At 44.3% G+C, this 27,858-nt stretch overlaps 1 protein-coding gene and 1 long non-coding RNA gene across 13 annotated transcripts in view; one reads left to right on the top strand and one right to left on the bottom strand.

Moving 5' to 3' along the window:
• Positions 1-6,268, bottom strand: part of ADGRG2 (adhesion G protein-coupled receptor G2) — a 140,347-nt gene extending 134,079 nt beyond the window's left edge. For 9 of the 11 annotated variants that reach the window (XM_060182942.1, XM_060182953.1, XM_060182949.1 and 6 more), the window contains exons 1-2: positions 6,135-6,268; positions 5,372-5,505 (exon numbers count right to left, since the gene is read on the bottom strand). The gene's annotated coding sequence lies outside the window, so the exon portion shown is untranslated. The remainder of the gene's footprint in view (positions 1-5,371; positions 5,506-6,134) is intronic. The other 2 variants (XM_060182945.1, XM_060182944.1) reach the window with 2 other exon arrangements.
• Positions 1-27,858, top strand: part of LOC132535790 (uncharacterized) — a 345,179-nt gene that overhangs the window by 135,533 nt on the left and 181,788 nt on the right. The window lies entirely within an intron of this gene.

Here is a 27,858-nt window from a genome sequence, read left to right as displayed (position 1 = left end):
GAGTATGGATTGACCTGCCAATGCCCATGTTCAGTGGGGAAGAAATTACAGAAGCCAGACCTCCCACCTTCTGCACCCCATAATGATCCTGGGTCCATACTCCCAGAGGGACAAAGAATAGGAAACCTTTCAAGGGAGGGGATTGGATATGGAGTTGTGGTGGTGGTAATTATATGGAACTGTACCCCTCTTATCCTATGGTCTTGTCAATACTTCCATTTTATAAATAAATAAATAAATAAATAAAATTTACTCAGATTTAAAAAGAAAAGAGTCCAACACCTTATCTACTGCACCACTTCTCAGGGCTTGACAGTGTACTCTTTCCAACAAATGGTATTAGAACACCTGGCTATCTATATGAAAAAAGTGAACTTGGCTCAAACAATAATTAACTTGTAAAGAAGTTATAAACTTCCATATAAATGGCAAAACTTTAAAATGTATAGGAGAAGGCATGAGAGAAAATCTTGATAAACCTGAGGTAGACATAGTTTTATTAGACAGGTAAATTAAAATGCTATTCAATTGTACCTATGTGTCAACAACAGTACTATAAACCATTAACCCTCCCAATAAAATAATGAAAAAATACTATACATATAAGGAAAAGCCTGATTAGAGTTTGTGAAGATTTTGAAATCATGGTCCGGGAGGCAGCACCAGGCTTGCAAGCATATATAGGTCCAGGTTCAATCCCTGGCATCAAATATGCCAAAGTGATACTCTAGCTCTTTCTCTTTCCCTCTCTCCCTCTCTCCCCCAACTCTCTCTCTCCCCTCTCATTAATAAGTAAATATTTTTAGAAAATATTTCGAAATTCTGCTCTTAAAAAAAAAATAGGGAGTTGGGTGGTAGTGCAGCAGGTTAAGTGCATGTGGCGCGAAACTCAAGGACCGCCATAAGGATCCCGGTTCAAGCCCTTGGCTCCCCACCTGCAGGGGAGTCGCTTCTTAGGCGGTGAAGCAAGTCTGCAGGTGTCTCTCTTTCTCTCCCCCTCTCTGTCTTCCCCTCCTCTCTCCATTTCTCTCTGTCCTATCTAACAATGACGACAACATCAGTAACAACAATGATAACTACAACAACAATAAAAAACAACAAGGGCAACAAAAGGGAAAATAAATAATCATTAATTCAGGGGCCAGATGTTAGCGCACCTGGTTAAGCGCATGTATCACCATTGGCAAGGACCCAGGTGCGAGTCCCCGTCTTGCCATTTGCAGGGAGCATGCTTCAGGAGCAGCAAAACAGGTCTGCAGGTGTCTATCTTTCTCTCTCCCTCTCTATCTCCCCTCTCCTCTCAATTTCTCTGTCCTGTCAAATAAAATAGAAAAAAATAAAAGGGGGTGTCCACCGGAGTGGTGGATTTATAGTGCTAGCACTGAGCCCAGCAATAACCCTGGTGGCAATAAATAAATAAATAAATAAATAAATAAATAAATAACCATTAATTCCACTTACATGGCATAAATGGAATCATGAAGTCACTAACTCAAACCACTGGAAGCTGGGCCTCATCTGTGTATCATAAATATTTTCTTTTAGTCTGTGACCTGCCTTTTCATTTGCTTTCTTTCTCTTTTTTGTTTTATTGTGGTGAGAACACTTAACATGAGAGCTGCTCTTCTAACAAATTCTGGAGTGTACTTAGAGTATTGTTAACTCAGGGCACAACATTGTGTCACAGATGTTGGAACTTACTCATCTGCATAACTGAAACTACACCCATTGAGCAGTGCCCTCCCCATTTCCTTCTCCTCATGGTCCCTGCAGCCACCTTTCTCTTCTGTTCCTAGGAGCTTGACTGTTTTATTTGGCTCAGTGAATTTGTGCTCAGACCACGTTGATCGGCATTCAATAGGAACCGAACTGTTGACAAGTGACATGCAATACTACTCTCTGAGGATGCCAAGCAGCTACGGTGACCTGAGGTGGTACCTGTGGCTCCACAAAAAGAAAACAACTGCACTCTACACTGTACCCAGTGTACTGTGGGGTCAGCGGGTTGTGGGTACTGTGCTCTGGATTTTCACGTCCCATCCTGTCTGCAAAATGCCCACCTGTGTCTCCGGATTCCTGTGCAGAGAAGGCAATTACTCACGGTCACATTTGAGTCGAGGAGGCTAAGGGATGCTGAGGAGCTTAGGTGGAGTAAATGGGTTTTCCCTTTCCGATGGGATGGAACCCCATCATAATTCAGGTAGCCTCTGTCTCTGACAGATTTGTTGTTGGGCCAAATATATGTCGCTGTATCCAGATGTGACATAGGAAGGGTTCAATGTGAAGACAATCCAATAACAAAACTAACATTTCATAGAAGCTATACAAATGACCAAAAGCACATGAAAGAAGCTCAACATCATTAGTCATCAGGGAAGCATCAACTAAAACCACAAAGAGATGCCACCACCAACCCGCTGGTATGACCAGAATAAAATTAACCAGTATGGGCATGGGTAGATAGCACTCTGGTTATTCGAAGAAACTCGCATGCCTGAGGCTCCAAAGTCCCAGGTTCAGTCCCTGGCACCACAAGCCAGAGCTGAGCAGTGCTCTGGTAAAATAAATAAATAAATAAATAATAAAGTTAACCAGCACTACCTAGTGCTAATAAGGCCAAGCTGGGCCTGCCCTACCCTGTTGGGGACTCACAGTGGTGAGTCCTCTTGGGGCAAATCTCACAGCTTCATCTGACCATGCAACACAGAAACCCTACTTCTACATATTAATTAATCCTAGTGACATGAAAGTATATATGCAAGCGCGCATGCGCTTGCGCACACATACACACACACACACACACACACACACACTGCCTGAAAATGTTTACAACAGTTCTACTCATAATCTTCGAAAGTTGGTAGGTAAACAAACTGTGGATTATTACTCAGCAATATAAAACACATACACAAAGCATTGATTCCCACAACAGGGAACAATCTCAAATGCATTAGGTTAGGTGAAAGAAGCCAGCTTCAAAAAGCTTCATTGTGCATAAATCCATTTTCAGGACATTCTGGAAAGGACAAATTTATAGGGACAGAAAACAAATCAGTGACTGCCAAAGACTGAGAAGGGTGGGAGGGGTGGACTGCAAAAGATCAGCAAGGAATTTTTTTTACAGTAATGAAAATTTTTTATATTTTGACAATGTGGTAGTTATATGACCATATGTATTGGCCAGAATTTATAGATCAGTATATTTTAAAGGGATGAATGTTATTGTAAGTTTTTTTTTTTTTACCTAAAATTTAAAAGCATGGAGTTGGCTTGGGAATTAATTAAGTAGATTTATAAACTGGAACAGAGTGTTCACAAAATCTTATTTTGATTCAGGGAGTTTCATTTATGGTAGTTTCCCTTAAATAATTAACTCATACCTTAACTTCTAATGTCTCCCATCTCCAACCAAGCGCCCCCAAATAAATTTCATGTGGATTAAAGACCCACATGCTTTTTTAAAGTAGGTATTTTTAAATAAGGTTTTCTCCTCTATCTTGAGTTACAAAGGACCTTTTGGTATAAGGCATTCGCCCTGCTTCCCAAGTGTCTCCTAAAGGCAGTCTATCTTTGGAATTATTAACACCACAGAAACACATTTCTTTCCCCCCCACCATTTTTCTCTTTTAATGGTGCTCTTCCCAGTTCATAACATGTATTTGAAAATGAATTGGCACTCTTGGGCAGCAAACTGGAAAAATGTGTTTGTCCATTTCATTTGAGCAACGAAAGCACCAAGAACCTACTCAGTGCTGTCCTCTTTAGAATCCCAAGGCAGACTCCCAGAACCACCATGCTGGCCCTGGAAATGCAGTTTCTTTTCTGACTCTTCATAACACCTGAGCAAACTCACTTTGCCATTTGTGGAAAGCTGTTCATGGTGCCCAAGACACAGTGGCTCTCTTTTTCCTGCCAAACTCATCAATGCAATTCCATTTCTTGAATTTTTTTTCTCCCTGTGCTGAACAAAATCAGAGCCATAATTAAAGTCATATTTTCCCCCTTTAGTATATGTTCAACAGTTTTTTGTTGTTTGTTTCTTCTAGAAAAGCACACACACACCTGTAATCTGCACGTCTTGGGCAGAAATTATCCACAAAGGGTGGGAGTAGATAGCATAATGGTTATTATGCAAAGAGACTTTTGTGCCTGAGGCTTCAAGGTCCCAGGTTCAATCCCCCACACCACCATAAACCAGAGCTGAGCAGTGCTCTAGTAAATAATAATAATAATAATAATAATAATAATAATAATAATAATAGTGATAATAAATTATCCACAGAGAAAACACTGGCCCAGTGTTTCTTCAGAGAGAGAGAGGTGGAGAGAAAGTGTGTGTGTGTGTGTGTGTGTGTGTGTGTGTGTGTGTGTGTGTAGAGAAAATTCCTCTATTCTCTTTTAATGAAAGTCACCTTGCAGGGATGTAGGAATGATAAAAGCAGAGGGAATCTGATCACTGCTGGCATTGAGCTGAAGCCCTGTAAAACAATACCCCTGAACAGCTACCAAATTTGGCCACTTTTTTATTTTCCAGCTTTGCATTTGAGCTGTAAAAGCAGCCAAGTGAAGCAATACCCGGCTCATTTTATATCTTAACGAAGCAAAATTTGGAGACACTAAGGAATCCCCCCTCAAATCCTTTGAAAATGTAACCTACTTTTGTCACCTGTAATTTATAAACCACTCTAACATTAAACTTAATTGTATTGACTACAAATAATAAAATCCTTAAGGAATCGTTCATTATTAATATTAACCAAACTGCACATTGGCATGCCATGTGTAAGTGAAGCTATACTCCTACGTCTGCGGTTTAAAACAGCACAAGGTGAGAAAGATAGGAGGAATGGTAACACCTAGATAGTTTTGCCTTAAGAAGCCTTCATTCTCCATTACTCACCAACTCTGAACCCAGAGGGGAGATATGGGTCTTTGTTCTGCCTATGGTGACTATTGGAAAGGGTCGGCCACACAATTTGTAGCAAAACGAAAATACTCTCAGTGCAAGATGAAAATGTAAGACCCCCTTGTTCAATAATTGCGACAATGACAGGAGAGCATTAAATCAAACACAAGATGTATGCCCGCGAAGCCACTTCTGCTGTCAAAGAATGCATTTAGCTAGCTGATTAGCTAGTTAATGTGAGGCGTTTTGTTACTACAGGAGTAGGGATCTCCTTCTCTTCTCCTCCTCCCCCCCTTTTTTATGTGTGCTTGGGGTGAGGGTGGGATTGTAAAATCTCGCAGCCTCTGTTATATGGGAAACTGGGGAATGTTATGCATGTACAAACTCTTGTATTTACTGTTGAATGTAAAGCATTAATTCCCCAATAAAGAAATTAAAAAAAAAAATCTCGCAGCCTCTCCCCACCTTCCACTTTTTCGAAGATTTTCAGACTGCCAGACCAAAGGTACTTCTTGTCATCTCAAGGAGGGTCCACCGAGCAGCAGCTGCAGTTTCAGGGAGCTGGCTAGCAATGCAGACTGCCGGGCTCCACCTCAAACCTACTGAATCAGAATCTGTTTTAACGCAGGGTTCCCGGGGGATTTGTGTGGCCGCCGCAGACTAAGAAGTGTCACTGTCTGCGAAGCCGCGGAAGCGCTCTGCCGCCGGCCTCGCCTGGTTTGGGGGTGACCCGCCAGCTCCCCTTCCCCGCCTCACTCGCTATATCCATACAGTTCAGGAGCCTCCAGAGACCCGGTCCCCTTCAAATGCATTAGCCCGAGGCCTCCGCCCTCCTCCCCGTCCATCCCCGCTCGGGCCACCGCTCCCGGGGCCACCTGTCCCGGTTCCCTCCAGGCGCCGGTGGCGTTGCAGACAGTGGGCGCGGACGGGCGGTGTGGCTCGGCCTCCCGGCGGGGTGGAGGAAGCCTCCGGGTCAGTCGGAAGCCTTGGGATCCGTACACTGTCCCCGACCCCTTCCTCTGGGCGCGTCTCCCGAGCCCCCTCTCCCATTGGGGCAGCCCGGAGCTGGGCACTTTGCTGCCGCCTGTGCGGGCAGCCCGGGCCGATTCCGAGCTGCGGCCGCTGAGGGAGCGCTCGCCCGCCGCCCCGTCGCCTCGGGGCCAGGCAGCGCCGCGTCTCGGCGGCCACCGCCAGCTCCCAGGACAGAGACCGCTGGCGGCGCGCTTACCTGCGGGTCCGCCGACCGGCTTGCGGCTGGAGCGCTCGTCCAGCTGGACCCTATACTCCAGCCGGGTCCCGCCTCCTTCCTCAGTGGGCTGGGCGCCGCCCCCACAGCTCCCCCAGCGCTCGGCCGCCTGCTCCCCCGCTGCCCGGCTCCGCGTGGCGTCCCGCGACGGGAGGCTGGGCGCGGAGGTGGGAGCGGGCGGGGCGTCGTCCGCAGAGGGTGGGGACGAGCCCCGGCTCGGGTCCCGAGGGGAGCTCAGGGTCGGGGAGCGGGGCGGGCGAGCCCCGCAGCTCTCCTATACAGACCCCTGGGGCCCGAGGTGCTCTGGGGCTCCCCGTTGCCCAGTGTCCGCATGCTGGCGTGTTCTCGGAACCCCAACTTCGAGACACTCACCTTTAGGGGTCGCCGTGGGCCCCAGGGAACTGTCCCGCATTAAATGCGAGGGTGGGGACTCTAGGAGTCGCCCCTCTACCAGAACATCCCAGATGCAAAGGTCAGACGTGAGATCACCTTGGAGGATGGATTTGGAGAGACTGTGAAAGAGAAACGCCCTGGGAAAGGACTCGGGTCCACAGTTTTCCGGTGAACTCCCTGTTACGCCGCCGAGTGCCTGAAACTGGGGTCCCAGGTGCCTATTGGGGGTGTTGTGGAGCCGGTGCTGGAATGGGTTGGGGTTGCTGCTGGTGTATGAAGCGAGCTGCCCCTTGTCCACTCTCTGTCAGTATCTCCTCTGCGGCATCTCCTAACTACATATGGATATTTTCTCAAAATACCCCATGTTACAACTGGGGAAATGGAGGTCTAATTGGCTGGATTCTATTTAATTCAGATTAATCAGATACTAATAGGATCTAGGTAGGGTGGGGTGGGGGACAAGAACTCTGAATTCTTATTCTGGCTTCTTCTACCACCACCACCCCCATCTTTGTTGTTAAATAACTCCTTTTTTTTTTTTGTTTGTTTGTACCAGAGCACTACTCAGCTCTGGCATAAGGAAGTAAGTGCAGGGGATTGCATCTCCCAATACTTTAGTATTTCAAAAGCCCCATTCTCTTGCATAAATTTTGCGATCACTCAAAATTCTGGTTTCTGAATCGCATTTAGGCTCTGGAGAGGATGGTAATAAAGATTATAAAGCTTGCCCTAGCTGCATTAGACATAATATGTGTGAGTTACACTCTGTTTTGCAGGAGGGTGTGAATTTGTTTTGCAAATACCAATTTATTAACACTCACAACATTCTAGCTTGATAAATGAATGGAAAGTGTTTTCACAGAGACTTTTGACTGGTTGGATTAAGGGGGAGTGGAGATCAGGAAGCTCATCCACGTTACATAACAAGTGCAAGGCAAAATTATGATGAAGGGGGGAAAGAGCATATATGAATAAACGCATTCATTGTTGCTCTACAGGGTTAAAGTGTCTCTATTTGATTAGTACTTGTATTTGGCTTAATACAACATAGACGTTATATTGTGTAGTTACCAGAACTCTCATACACTGTTAGTGGGAGTGTACATTGCTGAAAGCATTTGGGAAACTTTTGGCAGAATCTGTTAAAAATGGAGCATACAACAACCCTATGCCTAGCAATTCCCCTTCTAGGTGTGCGCTCAACAGAAATGAGAGCATATGTTTACCCAAGAACATGAAAGAATGTTCACAGGAGTGGATCTGAAATAAGCCGAGATTGGAAGCTACCCAAATGTCCATCAACAGTAGGCTGTATTGAAAACACTGCGGTGGTATAGCCACAAAAAGAAGTAGCAGTCAGCAGTGAGGATACGTGAACTACCCTTCACTGAATATAGATGACCTCATAAACAATACTGGCTGGAGGACATCAGAGTCTTGTTTTCAGACCTGAGCACCACTTACAAGGATTCATTAAGTCTATAAAAATGCACTGAGCAGCTTACCTACAACATGTGTACTTTGTATTTTACTTATATCAAAAGCAAATGTATATGGTCTGAAGGTGGCGCAGTGGATAAAGCACTGGATTCTCAACCATGAGGTCCCAAATTCAATCCCCGGCAGCACATGTACAAGAGTGATGTCTGGTTCTTTCTGTCTCTCCTTCTATCATTTTCATGAATAAGTAAATAAATTTTTTTAAAAAAATTTTAAAAAGCAAATGTATGGGGACCAAGTGTTGGCATGCCTGTTAAGTGCATACATTACCATGCACAAGGACCCAGGTTCAAACCCCTGGTCCCCATCTGCAGGGGAAAGTTTCACAAATGGTGCTGCAGGTATCCCTGTCTCCTTTTTTCTCTTTACCACCCTCTCAATTTCTCTCTGTTCTATCAAATAAAATAAATAAAGTTTAAAAAGAAAAAAGAAAGTCTTTAAAAGATCAAATACATGGGGGTCGGGTGGTGGCGCAGCGGGTTAAGCACACATGGTGCAAAGCTCAAGGATTCCGGTTTGAGCCCCCGGCTCCCCACTTTCAGGGGAGTCACTTCACAAGCGGTGAAGCAGGTCTGCAGGTGTCTATCTTTCTCTCCCTCTGTTTCCCCTTCTCTCTTCATTTCTCTGTCCCATCCGGCAACAACGATATTAATAACAACAACAATAATAACCACAGCAATGATAAAAACAACAAGGGCAACAAAAAGGGAAATAAATAAATAAATAAATAAAATATATATCATATGAAAAGTTGCTGGAATTTCTATAGTAAAAGTGATATCAGAGTAAGTATGCTTGTCCTTTAGACAGCTTTGCTGTTAAAAGAAAATCACTTGGAAAAAAGAAAAAGAAAGAAAATCACTTGAAGAATTGTCTAGAAAACAAGAATGAGACTGTCCTTCCCTTAAAATGAAAATGAAGATTTTGATGTACTTGCAGCCACCCATTCATTCTCCTCAATTCCCTTCAGTCTACAGAAATGTGTCATCAAAACTGACAGAGAGGACAGAGTCTGGGACTGTGGAGGTGGCCCTTCCAGCCATGAGACTCTCTACAGAGGGGCCCTGGTCATGAACCTCCTACACAACACCAGTTGCCTACATCAAGAAGGCCATACGTGTCCCAGCAATTGGAGAAGGGTGACTCCCCACACAGGCTTTGAGGGTGTGCTGGTTTGATCTGCACAGGGCATGAGTGGGTCAGGAAACACACAGAGACTGAGCCCGAATGGCAGAGGTCTGGGTCACCTGGCCCTCCTCCTACCTCTGTGCTCCTTATTAAAGGTAGATGCCCCCAACCCTCACCTTGGAACTTCTGATACCAAGGGCCAGTTAAACTAAAATACACCACACAATGGTCTCCAACAGAGGCTTTCTTTCCCAAAGAAAATGAGTACAGTGGGCTGGCCCAGGAGGTGACATAGTGTTGGACCCTCAAGCACAAGACCCCGAGTTCAGTCCCCAGCAATGTGCCAGAGTGATGCTCTAGTTTGTTACCTCTCTCTCCCTCTCTCTCTCCCTCTCCTTCTCTCTCTCTCTCTCTGTGTCTCTCAATAATAAATAAATATGTTGTTGGGAGGGGAAGAAAGAGAGAGAAAGGAAGAGAGAACATAGGACTTAGGTGCAAGTCAAGACGGTGGAATGAGGAACTGGAATGATGGTGGTGATAGTAATTAACATTTACTCAATACATGTCAACCATGTTTGGTTTTTATATACTTTATACTGTCACCCTGAATCCTCACAGTAACCCGCTGTGGGTTGTCCAGTTGAGGAAAGTGAGGCATGAAGAAACTAAATAGCTCCTTCCAAGGTACTAGTAAGTGGCAGAGCCAGGGTGGGGATCAATAAATGAAAGGTAGAAGGTTAAGATGGTGAAAGCACCAGACAGAGAATCCAGAAATGAGGAGATTGGTGTCTTCCAATTTTGCCACTAACTAATCCATATAATTACAGACTACACTGAGTCTGAGTCTGTTCCCACTTGTAAAGTGTGTGGGGGGGGGCAACTAGGTCAAGTTAAATGCCAGTGGGAATGCCAAAGAGTGATTTGGGGTGTATAAGGCTCCTGTTAATCTCCATCAACATCCAAGATCCCAGATGAAGACATCTAACAAAAGTAGTGTATCATGCAAACAAAAGAAGAAGAGTCCCCTACCAACATAGCTCCTATTTCCACACAACTGTAGTTTGACTACCACATTCAAATTTCTTCTTAGGAATTCTAGAAGTACCCTGTTCAGAAACCCTTTTTGATTTAAGTCATTCATTCATTCAACAAATCTGTATTTTACACTATTGTGCCAGTGAGAGTGGCTTGGGTTATGCTGCAGTAACACACAACTCAAAATCTCCATGGTTAAGAAAATCAAAGCTAAGGGTCTTGGGAGTTCAGTCTTGCTCCCAAGACATGTCCATCATAGATGGTGAGGGGGGAGGGGAGCTGGAGGGACTGTCTGCTCCCTGCAGTCACTCAGGGGCCCAGACTGGTTCTCAAAGGAAAATAGAACTGTGAACCACAGCACATGAATGCTCTGACCTCAAAGTGAAGTGAGTGCAGCACTTCCCCTCCCACTAGTCAGTGGGAACTCTTCATATGACTGCACCCCCATTCAGAAGGCCAGGAAAGGCAGCCCTCCCAGGACTCAGGAAGTGGACAGGCAGAATTACTTGGTCTTGATGAACAGCACTGATCACTACACCCACTCTGTGCTGGACCCTGAGCAGAATAAGATGGACAAGAGACAGTCCCAGACCTCCAGGGTTGAGCAATCTGCCAGAGAAGTCTCTGGAGGCACCATTGCAGCCCCTGAGGTCTAGGCTTTGGAGGATGTAGCAGACTAGCCCTTGACAATTCGAGTGATGTCACTGTTGTGATACAGCAAGTTTTTTCTCCAGAACATTGTGCTCGTTGTAATGGTGGTGAACCTATTGCACAACGGAGGAGGTAAATAAATCACACATTCTCAAGGGAGGCACAAAGGCCCTTTCTTGTGAAAATACTGAATGAAGACAGTTGGACATGTTGTCATTCTGTTTGATGAAAGTTACACATGGCAGTTTAATGAAAAATGAAACCAGACTTTGGCCTCCACCAGGATGAGATGGTGGGACCAGCCCTTTCTGAGAATGTGTTCCAACGGGAGAAGAGCTGAGTGTGGCCCCTTGCCAACACAAATAGCGGAGAATCAGGAGGAAAGGAAATGCATCCCACTAGATCAGCATGCTGGCATTTGCTTGTGCAACTTACCCTCCACCCCCGGCCTACAGAGAGATTGGGAGCAGGAAGATGAACCCATTGGGTTCCTCTGCAGTGAGACAGACTGAGACCAATGGCAGGCTCTTCAGTAATGGTTCACAGAGTGCTGAATCTTGGTGCCAGGTGCCATGGTTCAGTCCTAACTGAAGGTCTCTGAACAGCATAGTGACCCTTTTTGGTTTTTGGAGGGACATATAAGTCCTGGACATGTAATTTTATTTGTTTTGAATATTTTAATTTTTCTTGAATGTGGTGCTAGCACATGAAGCCAGGACCTCACACATGTACAATACCACTGTAAAATGGTGAATTTATTTCATTCTTTTTAATTTATTTATTTATTTATTTATTTATTATTATTATTATTATTATTTTACCAGAACACTGCTCAGCTCTCTCTGATGGTGATGCAGGGGACTTAATCTGGGACTTTGGAGCCTCAGGCATGACAGTCTCTATTTCATTCTTTATTAGAGAGAGAAAGAAAGACAGAAAGGATGGGGAGAAGGGGGACAAAAACCACCCCCTCTCCCCCACCCATGGAGTTCCCCAGGAATCACCTATGAATCTTCCCTGTGGTACTGGGGTTGAAACTCAGAGCCTTGCATGTGTTGAGATATGTGCTCTAGGGGGCCCAGCAGTGGCACACCTGGTTAAGTGCACAAGTTACCATGCATAAGGACCCAGGCTCCAGCCTCTGCTTCCCACATGCAGGAGGGAAGCTTCATGAGTGGTAAAGCAAGTACTACAGGTTTCTCTCGTCTCTCTCCTCTATCTCCCTTCCCCCTCTCAATTTCTCTCTCTCTTTTTTAATACTTTATTTTATTTTAATGAGAAATGGATAAATAAATACCAGAGCATGTTGTTGTGGTGGTCTGGTGTCGGGCTGCACCGCGGAGAAGAGAGCGGACATCCAGAGCCAAGGGGTACACAAATCTTTATTATAGGATGGGGGGGGTTGGTTCAGACCACGTGGAGCCAGCCGGCAATGGCCGTCCCCACTACCTGACCACGGGGGGGGGGGGGGGGGGGGGAGCAGGGAGCGAGACCTCAGAAAGGGAGAGCTGAGAGCCCAGAGAGAGGGGGGGGGTGGGGGTGAGGGGACTTTTTATTGGGCGACAACCAGGGGTGACGTGTAGGGCCAGGATTGGTTGAAGGGGGCACTCTAGGATTTTGCGGGGTGTAGAAAAACCTGGGGGCGGAGACTGCATCAGAATAACTCCTCAGCAACAAGAGCACTTCTCAGCTCTGGCTTATGATTGTGCTGGAGACTGAACCTGGGACTTCAGGGTCTCAGGCAAGAAAGGTATTTGCATAACCATTATGCTGTCTCCCCAGCCCCAGATAATTGTTTTTTTTTAAATGAAAGAGATATATAGAGAAAGATACAGAGAGAAAGAGACCAAAGCATTGTCCAGCTCTGTTTTATGATGGTTCTAAGGAATGAACCTGGAACCTAGGAGCCTAAGGCATGAATGAGTCTTTGGCATAACCATTGTGCTATTGCCTCAGCCCACTCAATTTCTCTCTGTCCTATCAAATAAAGAAAAAAAAATGGCTGTCAGGAGTGGTGGATTCATAGTGCAGGCACCAAACCCCAGCAATAACCTTTGTGGCAATAAATAAATAAGTAAATGTGTTTTCTACCAATTAAGCTATCTTACCAAGTAAGCTATCCCCTGGGTCATGCAATTTCAAACCAAATCGCTAGGTTTCTGGGTCTCTGAAACCAGAGGATATATATATCAGGAGGAAACACTGGACAGACACACCCCCATAGCCCCCCATTTTTCTACCCTGGAGAAGATACTTTGAGAGTATGCAAAAGATCCCATTTGCCCCTCAAACCTTCTCCTGTAGTTTTAGTATCTCTGGGTGGGCCATACCTGTGACAGTGATTGTTGTGGTGTTCTGCTGGGGGTATTCTCTTTCCCTCATTCTTCCTGTATTCATTCAGTGGGATTCTTTTATAGGCTAGAGTTGTGGGTGGAGGTAGATAGCATAATGGTTATGCAAAGAGACTGTCATCCTTAAGGCTCCACAAGTCCCAAATTCAATCTCCTGCACCACCATAAGCCAGAACTATGTAGTGCTCTGGTTACAAGGAAGGAAGGAAGGAAGGAAGGAAGGAAGGAAGGAAGGAAGGAAGGAAGGAAGGAAGGAAGGAAGAGTTGTACCTACTCTCCCATTTTTGACTCAAGAATCTGTGTCAGTATGGACTCATGGGTAGTTATTTTCATTTTGGGGCTGTGATCTAGTGCTATCCTGATCTCAAATTGTCTCAGCTTTAGTCACTGAGAGTTCTTTCAGGTTGATTTCTGTGACCTCATCATCCTTTTCTGACCAAAAATGTGATGAGCAAAGACTTGCCCCACATGTCTTTAACAAAAGGTCAATGTCGTGGGAGGGGCTGTGAAGGATGCCTTTGAACAAAAGACATTTGCATATGCAGTGGAAGAGCTCTCACCAAAAGAAAACTTAATCTCTTTATCTCTATTCTCTAGAGTAGGAAGTTACATCTCTCTGATTTACTTTAGGCAGTACCCCTTTTGCATAGCCCTACTTGCTGACCCCCACCTTCTTCCCAAAGCCAAGGATAGTGTCTAAGGCCACTTGAGGCCTCTCCCATGTATACAGGAGGTATACCAGTTATTTATTAATTTCTCTTTACTTCTATCAATCTGCCTCTTGCTTGTTTGATTATTGGCCCAGCTTCTGAAGAGCCCAAAAATGAACTGAATGATTTTGGGCACTCTTTCTGGAACCTCCAGGTTCATCTAGACCATAACTCCATTGTGTTTAGTTATTTATTTTTTACAAGATTTATTTATTTATTTATTTATGAAGAAGATAGGAATAGGAGGAGAGAGAAAGAGTCAGACATCTCTCTGGTACATGTGCTGCCAGGGATTGAACTCAGGACCTCACACTTGAGAGTCCAATGCTTTATCTACTGTGGCACCTCCCAGACCATATTGTGTCTATTTATTACTTTGTTGTTGCTATCTCCAGGGCTCTTTTACTTTGGTGCAATACAACAACTCCAGTCCAAGTTCTGCTTTGTGTTTTCCCTTCTGATCTTGTTTTTCAACTTCTGCCTGTGAGTAAGATCATCCCATATTCATCCTTCTGTTTCTGACTTATCTCACTTAACATGATTCCTTCAAGCTCCATCCAAGAAGGTGAAGGTGAATTCGCCGTTTTTAAAAGCTGAGTAGTATTCTGTTATATATATATTCCACAACTTACTGAGCCACTCATCTGTTGTTGGACATCTGGGTTGCTTCCAGGTTTGGGCCATTACAAATCGTGCCACTATGAACATAGGTATACACAGATCATTTTGGATGGGTGTGCTTGGTTCCTTAGGATATATGCCCAGGAGAGGAATTGCAGGGTCATAGGGTAGGTCATTTGTAAGCTTCTGAGAGTTCACCAGACTGCTCTCCACAGGGGTTGGACCAATTTACATTCCTACCAACAGTGCAGGAGGGTTCCTTTGTCCCCCACAACCTCTCCAGCGTTTTTGATTATCCATTTTAACAAGTTCCAGGTGATACAGATGCCTAGGTACCACACTTAGAGAACCACACTTAGAGAGAGAACCACACTTAGAGTACCACAGCCTAGGTACCACACTTAGAGAACCACTGGGGTAAAATGGTCAAAGTGAGTCTGCAGCTGCAAGGGGCTCAGTGCACACTAGGTCCGGGGGCTACATCAAGGAATGCCTGTGCTATCTCCTTCCCTCTCAGTTTCTGACTGTTTGTATCCAATAAATAAAGATAATAAAAATTCTGGCTGGGGGATAAATAGCGTAATAGTTATGCAAAGTTATTCTCATCTCTGAGGCTCCAAAGTCTCAGGTTCAGTCCCCTGCACCACCATAATCTGGAACTTCTGGGGCTCCAGGCACACAAGTCCTCTGCTTTTATGATTTATTTACTTATTTGCTGATTTTTAAAGTTGCTGTTGAGTTTCTTTTTTTAATTTTTTTATTATCTTTATTTATTTATTGTATAGAGACAGCCAGAACTTGAGGGGAAGAGGAAAGTAGAGAGAGACAGACAGATAGACAGAGAGACACCTGCAGTACTGCTTCACCATTCATGAAGCTTTCCCCCTGCAAGTGGGGGTTGGGGGCTTGAACCCAGATCATTTGGCATTGTAATACATGTGCTCAACCAGGTGCACCACCACCTGGCCCCTTTATTTATTTATTTTACCAGAGCAATGCTTAGCTCTGGTTTATGGTGTTGCAGGAGATTGAACCTGGGACTTTGGAGCCTCAGGCATGAAAGTCTCTTTGCATAACCATTATGCTATCTACCCTCACCCCAAGTCCTCTTCCTTACACACCAAGCTGTTCTTTTCCTATGTGAAGATGATTTTGTTTACCTGAAATGGAATTGGCGTATTGCACCAAAGTAAAAGACTCTGGGGTGGGTGGGTGGGGAGAATACAGATCCATGAAGGATGATAAATGACATAGTGGGGGTTGTATTGTTAAATGGGAAACTGGGGAATGTTATGCATGTACAAACTATTGTATTTACTGTTGAATGTAAAACATTAATTCCTCAATAAAGAAATAAAATTAAAAAATTTTTTTAAAAAGATGATTTTGTTTTCTTCCTTCCTTCCTTTCCTTCTTTTTCCCAGAGCACTGCTCAGCTCTGGCTGATGCTGGTGGTGGTGGTGGTGGTGGTGGTGGTGGTGTGTGTGTGTGTGTGTGTGTACCTGGGACTTTGGACCTGAGGATGTTTTTGAAACTACTTTAGTTGCTGCCACTGCCATGTCCTTTTGTCTAGACCCATGGCTGACACATAGTTGATACTCACTAAATGACTGGTGAATGCATGAGCGTGTGGATCATGGATCATGGATCATGAATTTATATGAGAATGACCTCTCCCTATTATACGATCCCAAACAGCCAGGCTCTTTTCACAGTGCTAGATGGAATAAAGACTCGTCACCCGACCTGTGCTGGATTAGCACAGTCAACGGCCAAGCCTTTCCCGCTACGAGACACGTTCTCAAGATCTTCCCGCACAGTCATCACCGCCCAGCTATCATCCACATTGGTCTCCAGCTCCCACTGATTCTGTGCTCGGAGAAACTAAGATGGAACTTTCGGAAAGCAAACTGGCGTCTGTTCAGTGATCTTACCAACAAATCTATTCCTGCAATTCCAATTAACTCTATCCCCTCTGAAGATTCCTACAGGCGCTTCCGCCAAGCCATCTTCAAAGCAGCTTCCCAAGCCATTCCTCGTGGGAGACGTGCTAACTATACGCCTTGTCCTGATGCTGAATGCGAGCAACTACTAAAGCAGTATGATGAGTCGGGCGACCCAGGTGTGGCTGACCATCTCATTGCCTCCCTGGATGCAGCACTCCAAGCCCACTGGCAACAACTCACGGAAAGTCTGAACTTCACCCACTCAAGTAGGAAGGCCTGGAAGCTTCTTCACAGACTGGGTGCCGGTAGCCAATCCCCTCCCGTCTCCCATCCTCCCGTATCTCCAAACTCAGTGGCCAGTCACCTAACTCAAGTTGGACGTTCTAAGATCGACCCAGTCTGGAAAAGAGAAATTTCCCATGAGTGGTCATCCCACTTCCGGTTATCTTGTCCATCTCCAAAACTCTCTCCCTTTACACTGTCTGAACTGGAAGATGCTTTGAAGAGGGTTAAACCGGGAATAGCTGCTGGCTATGATAACATCACCCCAGAACTCATTCTTAACCTGGGTCCCGCGGCAACGAAGTGGCTCGCTTCATTCCTGTCCCACATCTTGGAATCTGAGTCTATGCCCAAAGTTTGGCGTCGTGCGAAGATTATAGCGGTTTTGAAACCAAAGAAAGACCCAACACTGGCCGCCAGCTATAGACCAATTTCTCTCCTCTCCGTGTGTTACAAACTCCTTGAGAGGCTGCTTCTGTCACGTATTTCTCATCTTACAGAGAAATTCCTATCACCCGCCCAAGCTGGTTTCCGCCCAGGAAGATCTACCTGCGAACAAGCCCTGGCCCTCTCAACTTACATTGAAAATGGATTCCAGAAGAATTTAAAGATGGGTGCTGTCTTTGTTGATCTCACAGCAGCCTATGACACGGTCTGGCACCGTGGTCTCCTAGTCAAGATCTCAAGATGCCTGCCTCCATGGGTGGCCAACACTATATCGTTTCTTCTCCAAAACAGAAGATTCCGGGTGCATCTGGGTGACAAGTCTAGCAGATGGAGACTTGTCTCAAGTGGCCTCCCCCAGGGCTCTGTTCTGGCTCCTATGCTATTTAATATTTACATCAATGACCTCCCAGAAACTTCTTCAAGGAAGTTCATCTACGCCGATGACATCTGCTGTGCAACTCGGGCATCAAAGTTCGACATCCTTGAGGAAACACTCACGAAAGACATGTCTCTGATATCTGATTACTGTAAAAAATGGCGACTAATCCCTAGCACTGCAAAAACGGTATCATCTGTTTTCCATCTACACCATGCCTCGGCCTTGCGTGAGCTTAATGTGCAGCTTGGCGGTACGAGAATCCGGCATGAAGCCCAGCCAGTCTATCTTGGCGTTACTCTCGATCGCACTCTGTCATTTCACAAACATCTCATAAAAACTGCAGCAAAGGTGGGCGCGAAGAATCACATCATTGCAAGTCTGGCCAGCTCCTCATGGGGCGCGAGTGCTTCCACACTACGATCATCATCTCTGGCATTATGCTATTCCACTGCAGAATACTGTGCCCCAGTATGGTTCCGTAGCCCCCATGTCCACTTGGTCGATTCCAAATTATATTCCTCCATGAGGATCATTTCTGGAACCATCCGTTCCACCCCGGTTCCATGGCTGCCAGTTCTTAGCAACACCGCCCCGCCAGATATTCGTCGGGATGTGGCATCATCTAAGTTCATTTCCCACATCTACGCTCGACTGGACCTGCCAATATACGCGAACATCTTCGCCCACCCTGTCCAACGCTTGATGTCTCGTCACCCAATCTGGTCTCCTATGCCTACACTGAACTTCTCTGTTCCAGTCTCTTGGAAACAGAGCTGGCAGTCAGCTGAGGTAAAGAACAAACACCTCATCACTGACCCCTGCAAGCGTCAACCTGGCTTTGACCTAGCACGTTGTGATTGGGCCCTCCTCAATCGCTATCGAACAGGCCATGGCCGTTGCGCCGCTATGTTCCACCGCTGGGGAGCCAGAGACACCCGAACTGCCCCTGCGGCTACAGACAGACTATGACCCACAGAGTCAACGACTGCCACCTCTCCAGATTCAAAGGAGGTCTCGAAACTTTACATCAGGCTCAATCTGACGCTGTTGACTGGCTACGGAAGAAGGGCAAACGCTAGAAGAATGAGAAGAGGCGATGCCTCTTTTTTATATATTTTATTTGTTTATTTTCCTTTTTGTTGCCCTTGCTCTGATTATTGTTGTTGTTGTTTTTATTGATGCTGTCGTTGTTAGGACAGAGAGAAATGCAGAGAGGAGGAGAAGACAGAGGGGGGAGAGAAAGACACCTGCAGACCTGCTTCACCGCTTATGAGGCGACCCCACCTGCAGGAGAGGAGCTGGGGGGCTCGAACTAGGATCCTTACTCCAGTCCTCAAGTTCCGCACCATGTGCGCTTAACCCACTGTGCTACAGCCCGACCCCTGATGCCTCTTTTTTTTTTTTACCAGGTCCCTTCTTGGATGGTATTGGTGTTGCTGGAGGGACATGAAAAGTGCATGTGGACAATTGAAAATGTTTTCAGGTTTCTAAAAAATATTATTTATTTACTTATTTTGGATAAAGAGAGAAAAAATGAGAGGGAAGGAGAAGATAGTGTGGAAGACAGGGAGAGAGACCTACACTACTGCTTCACTGCTCATGAAACCTCCCCCTGCAGGTGGGGACTGGGGACTTGAACCCAGGAGTTTGCATGGTAATATGTGTGCTCAACCAAGTGTGCCACCACCCAGCCCCAAACAATGGAAAGTTTACACCCTCTCAAATGGGTCAGTGCCAATCATTTCCCTAGATCTTTCGCTCTGCTCCTAACTCTCCCATTTCCACATGAGCGAGGAGGAGGAGGAGGGACTCTGAGAAGTTCAGGAGCGGGTCTGGGTGGTGGTGCACCTGGTTGAGTGCATGTGTTACAATGCACAAGGACCTGGGTTCAAGCCACTAGTCCTGACTTGCAGGGGGAAAGCTTCACAAGTGGTGAAGCAATACTGCAGGTCTCGTTGTCTCTCTCTCTCTCCCCTCCTCCCTCCCTCCCTCCCCGTTCTCCTCAATTTCTGGCTGTCTCTATTCAATAAATAAAGATAATAATAATAATAATAATAATAATAATAATAATAAAGAAGAAGCTTCAGGAGCCTTGGCTCCAAGGCTTGTCCCCTCTTAGGTTTGCCTCTGAGTAGACCATGTGCCCAGGGCAGGCTGAGCAAGTCCTCAGAAAGAAAGCGGGCTACTAAATCGAGTTTCCAGGGACAGTCTGGAACACTGCTGCTCTCTCCCTCCACCTGAAAAAAAAGTGCAAAAAACGCAAGTTCTATTCCAAGTCATCAGGTAAGGTGCCCAGTTTCCCTCCGGGGAACTTCTGCCCTGGCAAGAGCAACAATACAATCCCTTTCTTTCAGCTGGAAAGGTGGGGCCTTCAGGAATAAGTGCAGTCCCTCGCCTTGTGTTTCAGTCTCTTTATTCCTTCACTCCATAAAGCGAAATGTGATAGTAGAGTAATTTCTGTAACTTTTCTAAGAAATTCCTCTTTGCTGGCACATCAAAAGGACTCTCCTGGAGTCCTGCCATTGGCCATGGAGCTTTAACACATTGTTGTTGGCTCAGCTGGGGAGCCAGGATGAGTAAAATCTTCTCTAAACTCTGGTGGAAACACACAGCAAGTGTTTCCAACTGTACTGTATTATTTGATCCAAAATACTTTTCCCTTTCTTATGTGCCAACCCATGTGTGAGTTAGTTCCCTCAAGACTCCCAGTGACCCTCCTCTCCCAAGTCCCCCAGGGGGTTACTAAAAGGGCCTGGGACCACGGATGAGTTTTGTGATCTTCAGCAAGTTGCATCTCTTTTCTGGACTTCAAGTTTCGTGTTGCAGACAAAGAGTTAGAACAAGAGTTTCTCAAACTTTCCCGAGGATCCGAGTCAGCTGGAGAGTAGGTTAAAAAAAGTGATAGCTGCTCAGGGACATTTGGAGCCATACCTTTGTGACAACAAACATCCTGAAAATTAACATTTCCTCAATAAAGTGATGCTGGAGTTGGGAGAACAAAAAGTGGCAGCTGGGCTCTACCCCCAGGGTTTTGTGACTTGGTTGGTTTGGGGTGGCATTCTAGGATTTCCATCCCTATTAAGTTCCTGGGTGAAGCCGAGCCTTCCAGGTCAGGGACCACACCTTGAGACCCACTGGAGTAGATGAATTCAGAGGTTCTTGTGGCTGGTTCATTCAGTGAATCTTTAAGTATGAGTCAGGTTTCTTGCAGTTGCAAGGGACAGAAATATGACTCACAGAGTTTAAGAAAGGGGATTTATCAACTCACTTATCTGGGAAGGACAGGGAGGTGGAATGGATTCTGGATACAGGAATTCAAATTATGTCATCAGATTTCTCTATTCCTCTCTGTAGTTGGTCCCAATCTCCTTCTCCTCCCCTTTCTTCTTTCTTTCTTATCAGAGTACTGCTCAGTTGGGGTTTATGATGGTGTTGGGGATTGAATTGGAGCCTCAGCCATGAAAGTCCATTATGCTGTCTCCCTGGTTCCCCAGCCTCCTTCTACACAGGACTCCAGGCATGAGGCATGGCTGTAGATAGCTTTTAATAGCCCAAACAACACCCCCAGAGAAGACATAAGAGTCCTCTTTCTTGTGGCCTGGGAGGTGATGCAATGAATAAAGCACTGGACTCTTAAGCATGAGGTCTTGAATTCAATCCTCATGTACCAGAGTGTTGCTATAGTTTGTTTGTTTTTACCAGAACACTGTTCAGAGCTGGCTTATTGTGGTGCTGGGGATTGAACCTGGGACCTTAGAGCCTCAGGTATGAAACTATTGTTGGATATTCATTATGCTGTCTCCCCAGTCAGAAAGCTTCAGTTCCCTCTCCTCTATAATGAATGAATGAATGAATGAAAGAATGAATGAATGAATGAATAAAAGGGAAAAAAGAGGTCCTTGTATCTGCAGGTTTCACATCTACAGATTTAACCAACTGATGATGAAAAGTCAGCACTATGTGTACAGGCCTACCAAAGTTATTTCTGTACTGAACCTGTGAAGGCTTTCCCTCTTGTTCCCTGAATAATACAATATAACTGTTATTTGTGTAGCATTTCCATTGTGTATGTATTATAAGTTACCTAGAGATGATTTAAAGTAAACAGAATGTATGTGGGTTATATGCAAACACTACACCATTTGATATAAGAAACTTGAGCATTCATGGATTTTGGTATCTGTAGGCAGTGAAGGTGGGTTCTTGGAACCAGTCCTCCAAGTATAATGAGTGACAACTGCAATAGTTTCAGGGACAGCTTTCGTTGGCCTGTCTAGGACCTGCCTTAAGTTCTAGCCTATGGTCAGGGGCTAGAACTTAAGGAAAGGCAGCACTGCCTCTGACTGCAACCTCTCTATCTGTCTGACTCCTTGCCATAATTCCAGGACCTAATGCCTAGCATATAGGAGGTGCTTAAAAACAAATGTTCACTGGATGAATGGATACGTTACTTCATGCATAGTGTAAATTTCTTCTTTCTTTTTAAAATTTTTAAAATTTAATTTTTAATATATATATATATATATACACATACACACACACATACATACACACACATAGAGAGAGAGTTTATCAGAGCACTGCTCAGCTCTGGCTTATGGTGGTACGGGGGACTGAACCTAGAATTATGAAGCCTCAGGCATGAGAGTCTCTTTGCATAACCATTATGCTATCTAACCTTGCCCTAAACTTTTTCTTTTTTTAATATAATTTTTCTTTCTTTTTAAAATATTTATTTATTTATTCCCTTTTGTTGCCCTTGTTTTTATTGTTGTAGTAGTTATTATTGTTGTCGTTGTTAGATAGGACAGAGAGAAATGGAGAGAGGAGGAGAAGACAGAGAGGGGGAGAGAAAGATAGACACCTGCAGACCTGCTTCACCACCTGTGAAGCCACTCCCTTGCAGGTGGGGAGCCGGGGGCTTGAACCGGGATCCTTCCACTGGTCCTTGCGCTTTGCATCATGTGTGCTTAACCCACTGAGCCACTGAGCTACTGCTCGAATCCCAACCCCCCCCTTTTTTTTTTTTTTACCAGAGCACTGCTCAGCTCTGGTTTATGGTGGTGCAGGGGATTGAACCTGGGACTTTGGAGCCTCAGGCATAAGTGTCTCTGCATAACTAAACTTTTTCTTAGTGAATTCAGAGATCTTCAAAATCTGTTATCCTTGCAGATTTCTATGCAATTTCACTGCAACCAAAGTACAAACTGAACTACAATTTGTTGTGTTTCTGTTTTTTTTCTCGCAGTAGATACTAAAGGAACTATGCAAGGAACCACTGTACTCACTACCACTTGCACGATTGTTGGGGTGTTCTGCGTCTTTGGAATGCACCTTTAGCTCTCCAACAATATAAATCTCTTTAAATTTAGGTAGTCTTTAGTCTCTTTTAGTAAGAATTCTATAAGCTTTTGTTGATAATTTAAGAAGGTTTACATTAGTTTGCCTCCCCCCCCCCACTTCACCTCAAGAGAGATATCTGTCCCCATCCACACCCCCAGTCTGTATTTTGGGGCTTGCTCCTTTTTCAGATATAGATATTGACTGAATCAGGGGACTGACTGGGGGCGGGAGCTGCAATTTCCTTACTTGTAAAAGAATAGGGCTCACCCAGATCAATTGTATTTAAACTCCATTGCCCTTTAGAACCACCTGGGGAGTTTGAACTAAACACTGAGGCTTAAGCTCTATCCAGAGAGAATCTGACTTCGGTGATGAGGCCATCCACGTGAAATATTAATAGATTGTACTTCTCAGCTATTGCTGCATTTAAAAACAAAAAACAGGAGGGATCTGGTGGTGGCACACCTAGTTGAGCACACGCATTACAAAACAATAGGGACCAGGTGGTGGTGCACCTGGTTGAGCACACGTTACAATGAGAAAGGACCCAGGTTCGAGCCCCCGGTCCCCAACCTGCAAGGGGGAAAGCTCTTTGAGTGGTGAAGCAGGGCTCCAGGTGTCTCTCTGTCTCTCTCCCTCTCCATCACTCCCTTCCCTCTCGATTTCTGGTTGTCTCTATCCAATAAATAAATAAAGATAATAGAAAATTAAAAATAAACACAAAAAAATCAGAAGGTTAGCCATAAGCCAGCTTCCTGCAAGTCTGCAGAAGCACTTTTTCTCCAACAGCACATGCTCACTTCATGTCTCTGTGTGGCATTTAGTTGTGGTGGGCACATTTGTAGAGCTATTTCCATCAGTAAATATGTGATGGTCATTGTTTTTCACTGTTCTCTCCAGTCTTGAAATGTCTATTCTGGTGCAATTTCCATTTAGCTATATTAGCTCATCATATATTTTCACAGATAAGAACACATTACAGTGTAAGGCTTTGAGTGTATGAATATTTCTTTCTTTTTTCTCTGATCAAGTAAAACCTCAGAGGACATTCCTGGAAAGATAACTAAGGTATGAACGTTTTAAAGACACTTATGTTATTATAATGGATAACAGTATAGTGTAGATATGACATATTCTTTTATTTAAAAATATATTTATTTTATTTATTTATTCTGGATAGAGACAGAGAGACTTTGAGAAGGGAGGGGGATAGAGAGGGAAAGAGACAGAGAGACACCTGCAGACCTGCTTCACTGCTTGTGAAGCAACTCCCCTGCAGGTGGGGAGCCGGGGGCTTGAACCGGGATCTGTATGCTGGTTCTTGTGTTTTGCACCGTCTGCGCTTAACCCGCTGCGCTACCACCCGACTCCCGACTTATATTCTTGTTTATACTTTTTAAAAAATTTTTTTTATATTTATGTATTCCCTTTTGTTGCCCTTGTTGTTTTATTGTTGTAGTTATTATTGTTGTTATTGATGTCGTTGTTGGATAGGACAGAGAGAAATGGAGAAAGGAGGGGAAGACAGAGAAGGGGAGAGAAAGATAGACACCTACAGACCTGCTTCACGGCTTGTGAAGCGACTCCCCTGCAGGTGGGGAGCCAGGGGCTCAAACTGGGATCCTTATGCCGGTCCTTGTGCTTTGTGCCACGTGCGCTTAACCCGCTGTGCTACTGCCTGACTCCCACTTTATCTATTTTTAATGAAAGAGAGATACAGAGAGAAAGATACAGAGAGACCAGATCACTGCTCAGCTCTGGCTCATGGTGGTACTGGGAATTGAACCTGAGACCTCACAGCTTCAGGCATGAAAGCCATTTGCATAACTATTATGCTGTCTCCCCAGCCCAATTTAAAATATTCTTTAGATTTATTTATATGCTGATAGAGAGAGAAAGGGGTGGGGACAGGACACTACTCCAGCATCTATGATTATATATGATGCTGGGGATTGAACCTGGGGCCTCAGGCATGCAATTCCTGGGCTCTACTTGCTGAGCTACCTACCCAATCATGTAAATATTATTTTTAAATAATTGATGGGGGTGAGAAGATGGCAAAATAGTTATGCAAAAAACTTTCATGCCTGATATACCATCCCACGTTCAGTCCTCAGCACCTGGTTTATGGTGTTGCTGGGGATTGAGCCTGGGACTTCTGTAGCCTCAAGCAGGAAGGTTGTTTGCATAATTATTGTGCTGTCTCCCAGGCCCTAAACATTACTTTTATATGTAGTGGGAAACCAAGAAAAATCAATAAGACTTGCTTTATTGTGATAATAGCTTTAGTCAGGTGGTCTGGAACCAAATTTGAAATATCCAAATGGTGTGCCTATATATTTTTTAAATTAAAAATGTTTTAAAATCTATTTTTATTATTTAAATCATGAGAGACAGCGAGCACCACTTCAGTACCTGAGACATCAGAGATCAAACTGGGAGCCTTAGGCATACAAGTCCTATGGTCTGCCTGCTGAATATCTCCCTGGTACTCTGTAGCCAGAGTTGAGAACTACTACTGAACAGACCATTCTAGTTTGAAAATATAAACTGGGGAGGTGGTTCCCTGGTAGTATTAGGGAGTTGCTTAGAGGCAGACTCCTCTGGAGGAAGGACATTAGCATCCCCTCCCTCTGCACCCTACAGGGAGCCAGGAAGAGGGCCCAGACACCAAGGTGTCTGCATTCTGCACCAGCATCTTGCTTCCTAGCAGATCAGTGGTCTGGCAAAAAAAAAAAAAAAAAAAAAAAAATCAAAGTCTTGGGCTTAAAGGGAGACAGCTTAATAGCTTAATGGCTTAATGTGTCTGCAAAAGACTTTGATGTCTGAAGCACTGAAGTCCCAGGCTCACTCCCCAGTACCTTCATAAACCAGAGCTGAGCACTAATCTGGTTCATCACCCTATCTCATTAAAATAATAAACAGATAAAAATTTTAAAAGTGCAGTCTTTGGTGAGAGCACAACCTCAAAGAAACAGAATCTACATTTCGATAAGATTTTTATCCCATGTACTTTGTACTTTGAGAAGCATGGTGTTGAAGGTTATTTTTATTTATTTTTTTAATTTTTTTCCTTTTTTTAATATTTATTTATTCCCTTTTGTTGCCCTTGTTGTTTTATTGTTGTAGTTATTATTGTTGTCATCATTGTTGGATAGGACAAAGAGAAATGGAGAGAGGAAGGGAAGACAGAGAGGGGGAGAGAAAGATAGATACCTGCAGACCTGCTTCACCACTTGTGAAGCGACTCCCCTGCAGGTGGGGAACTGAGGGCTCCAAGATCCTTACGCCGGTCCTTGTGCTTTGTGCCACCTGAGTTAAACGTGTTGTGCTACCTCCCAACTCCCTATGTTTTAATTTTTTTAACTATATTTATTGGATAGAGACAGCCAGAAATTGAGAGGGGAAGGGGTGATGGAGAGGGAGAGAGATAGACACCTGCAGCAACACTGCTTCACCACTTGTGAAGCATTTTACCACTGCAGGTGGGGACCATACACCTACGAACATAGGTCCTTACACATTGTAACATGTGCACTCAACCAGGTGCACCACCATCTGGCCCCTTGCAGGTTGTTTTTAAAAGAAATATTTATTTATTCATAACAGGGGTGCCACCTTCGATGCAGGGAAGTCTAACTTGGGATCTCATGCTTGAGAGTCCATTGGGCCACCTACCAGGTCGCTGGTATAGAGGTTTTAATAGACCATCCAGCAGTAAGTAAGTATCCAGTATGCATTTGTTGCTACCAATATTTGTACTAATAATTCTCCAAGTGAGTCATTCTACTTGCATCGCAGCCTTTCACATTCTATTTAGATCCAACATTGCTATTTTAGTTTCTGAACTTTTCTTTAACAGAAGCATATATACCCACAATTATTCATTATTAAAGATGTAAACTATGAATATATTATCATTTAATACCCTATAACCAAGTTTGATGGGTTATTATTTTATTGTAAATTAAATAAGATTTTTCTGCACTGCTTTAAAAAGTTTATTTATTTTAATGAGAGAGACACAGAGAGACACACATTGTGCTATCTCTCCCCCCCCCACACTCCATTACTTTTCTTGAGGGCCCTTGACAGCTCTTTTCTTTCCTTTTCTTTCTCTCTCCCTTTTTTGCCAGAGCACTGCTCAGTTCTGGTTTTTGGTGCTGCAGGTGATTGAGCCTCAGGCATGAGAGTCTCTTTGCATAACCATTATGTTATCTATCCCTGTCCCAGCTGTTTTCTTTGGTCTAGAAAATTTTATTAGTATTTGGTGGTGAACTATATACAGATATATGTGGATGTGAAAATAGACTCTTAAAATTTTGTAAACCACAATTAAATCACTATTTAAAAAAAAAAGTATTCCAGGGCTGGGAAGATAGCATAATGGTTATGCAAAAAGACTTTTATGCCTAAGGCAGCAAAAATCCCAGGTTCAATGCCCAGTACTACCATTAGCCACAGATGGAGGTGGGGGGAAGTAGTATTTCACCTAATTAAGATGTTCTTTAAAACTACTATGCTTCCAAGTCTAGAAAAAAATGGCAAAGGTCACTTTTAAGAAATTTAAAATGATATGAGCAAATATAGCAGAATACACAATAAATTAATGCTCAGTGATTAAAAGTTCACTATATCTTTAGAGTTTTACTTTATACTAAGTAGTGTTTTCAACCTGTGTTTAAGCTAAATAAAAGCCCAAATATTTTTTTAAAAACATTTTTATTATTTTTATTTATTTCCTTTTGTTGCCCTTGTTGTTTTATTGTTGTAGTTATTGTTGTTGATGTCATCATTGTTGGATAGGACAGAGAGAAATAGAGAGAGGAGGGGAAGTCAAAGAGGGGGAGAGAAAGCCACCTGCAGACCTGCTTCACCACTTGTGAAGCAACTCCCCTGCAGGTGGGGAACCGGGGGCTC

This window comes from Erinaceus europaeus, chromosome X (genome assembly GCF_950295315.1).
Source record: "Erinaceus europaeus chromosome X, mEriEur2.1, whole genome shotgun sequence".
NCBI lineage: Eukaryota > Metazoa > Chordata > Mammalia > Eulipotyphla > Erinaceidae > Erinaceus > Erinaceus europaeus.
Note: the sequence above shows the minus strand (reverse complement) of the source record. Positions and strands in the feature narration are given on the sequence as shown.